This window comes from Arvicanthis niloticus, chromosome X (assembly GCF_011762505.2).
Source record: "Arvicanthis niloticus isolate mArvNil1 chromosome X, mArvNil1.pat.X, whole genome shotgun sequence".
Lineage (NCBI taxonomy): Eukaryota > Metazoa > Chordata > Mammalia > Rodentia > Muridae > Arvicanthis > Arvicanthis niloticus.
The window spans coordinates 9,031,433-9,034,094 of NC_047679.1; positions in this window are offsets into that span (position 1 = coordinate 9,031,433).

Genomic DNA, 2,662 nt, shown 5'->3' on the forward strand with positions numbered 1-2,662 from the left:
GATGGGGAGCAGTCAGGGGGCAGACCAGAAGGGTAATGAAGACTGGACTGTAAAAAGAATTAAAGAATAATTAATAATATTTAAAAAAGAATAAAATAGAGTCTGGTGGCTTAAAGATTTGTGTTACACGAAAGTTAGCACAGCTCCAGGATTCAGGAATAGCTACCCAGATAGGGATTTCTGAGCAGAAAGAGGAGTGGAAAAACACATTAAACTTTCTCAATTTTGAAGAAGTTTCCGAGGAGTGAATTAGGATTTCCCCCTCCAATGCAGAAGAAAGCATACATCGAATATGGTGCCACAACGTTCAAAAGAAATCTCTGTGGTCAGTGGCACAAGACAACCTTAAGTAATAGGAATGAATACCAAAGGGAACAAGAGATTACAAGATTCTGAAAAGGAAACTGGTAAACTGTCTAATTGGGAAATTGTATGTAGTGGTCCAGAGATTATTCATTCTCATCAAAGTCTTGAGAGGATGACAAATGATTGGTAAATGTTTTCCTAAGGACTAGCAGAAATACCTTCTCCTTCTCTTCCTTCTCCTTGTCTTTCTTCTTCTTCCTCCTCCTCCTATTCTTTTTGAATGCACAAATCACAAAAAAAAAAAAAAAACACAAGAAGAAATGAGAAAATGTGCCCCAATCAAAGAAACATATATAAAAAGTTATGCAATCAAACAATATAAGAAAAAACAATACATGGACAGAATGAGACTATCAACAAAGAGAAAGAAGCTAAGTTAGATGGTAAGATTGAATTGATGAAGATGCCACACACTTCAGCTTCAAGGCACAAAGAAATCAAGCTGGAATTGAACCAGAAACATCCTTTTTGGCTGACTATTGTTCATTGTGCAATCATTGGAGTGGAAGGGCTCTACAGGCTACTGAGGAGAAAAGATATAAACAGTTTCATCCAGCTGTTGATGCTGCATGTGGAAATACTGATCTGCTGGGCAAAATAGGAAATACCAGTGCAATAAGGGCATGCATGACTGTTATGGAACACCCAAACTTTCCGCCTTGAGTTCAGGCCTGTTCCATAAGAGCTACTTAATGTCTCATACTACAGTCTTAGCCAAAAGCCCAGGGCTGAAGAAGTCACAGATTATGGTAAGTGAATCTACTACAGTTAGTTGGCTAAATGGACAGGTTGTAAAAGACCTTATAAATATTTATATTTATACCCACAAATAGTTAGAGCTCTTAGCCTTGGTCAGAGAATCTTCTTTTTGCAGCAGGTAGCTATTAGTTAATCCAGAGATTCACAACTTGTCAAAATATTAAGAATATTTGAATGTTGTTTATCTAGAAAGGTCATATTTATTTGTTATTAATTATTTTTTATTAATCATTCCATTTGTTTACATCTCAAATGATATTCTTCTTTCCAGTTACCAGTCCACAACACCCCATTCCCATCTGCCCTCCCCCCCTCCTGTTTGCCTCCATGAGGGTGCTCCCCCACCCAGCTATCCACTCCCACCCCACCACTGCAGCATTCTTCTATACCGGGACATCAAACATCCACAGGACCAAGGGCCTCCTCTCCCATTGATGTCAGACAAGGCCATCCTATCGTGAGCCATGGATTCCTCCCTGTGCACTCCTTGATTGATGGTCTAGTCTCTGGGAACACTGGGCAGTCCAGACAGCCAACATTGTCAGATGCCGTAGAACTGGAATTACAGACAACTGTAAACTGTCATGTGGGATTTGAACCTGGATCCTTTTTAAGAGCAGCCAGTGCTCTTAACCACTGAGTCATCTCTCCAGCCCAGAAAGGTCACATTTATATCACCTTTTCCAACGAAGACGGTATGGAAAAAATTTAAGAGACAGGATGGGGAGAGTGCTTGGAAACACTTATTTCTGGGTATGACATATCATCGAAATCTCAACCTCATAGAAACTGTGATTACCTGCAAGAGGCTGGCACAAGATCGAGCCTATCAACACTCCAATATAGATAGGAGAGGAGCTCCTGAGGGCTTGTCAGTTAACAGGTTGAGGGGGAGAGGGGAGGCAGCCATTTTCCTCATGCTCTGCAAGCAAACCCCACTTAAACTACTCAAAGGGTCATCAAAGACATAATGTAGGAATGGGCCTAATCTGTAGGAAGAAGGCATTGCACAGGAAAAGGGGTGGGATGCAAGAGAATGATGGGGAGTGAATTTGATCAAAATATACTGGTTATATGTATGAAACTAAAAACAACCCTACACATTGCATACATGTATACAATCTTCAAAATTAGAAATAAATTAACTTGCTTTGAGAAAGAAAAACATAATTTAGAACTGAAATACACAGTAATTGAGTATAAAACTTCCTTGGAATGAAACAGATTATGTAATCAAGCAGAAGAATAAACTTGAGGACAGGTCATTACATGCTAGCAGGGTAGAAAAAAACAAAAGAGTAAGCATTTATACAAGAGTTTTGGAATACTCTTAAGGAGATCAGCACATAGAATAGTCCCAGAACAAAGGAAATAGATAGGCAAAGAACTTGTTTGAAGAGATAATAACCAAAACATCATCAAATCTGAAGAATGAAATGATTATTAAAACACATCAATTTAAAGGACTCCTATCTTACACGCTCAAGACAGGTCTATGACATTTAATAATCAATCTTTTAAGGAACAAAACCAAAGA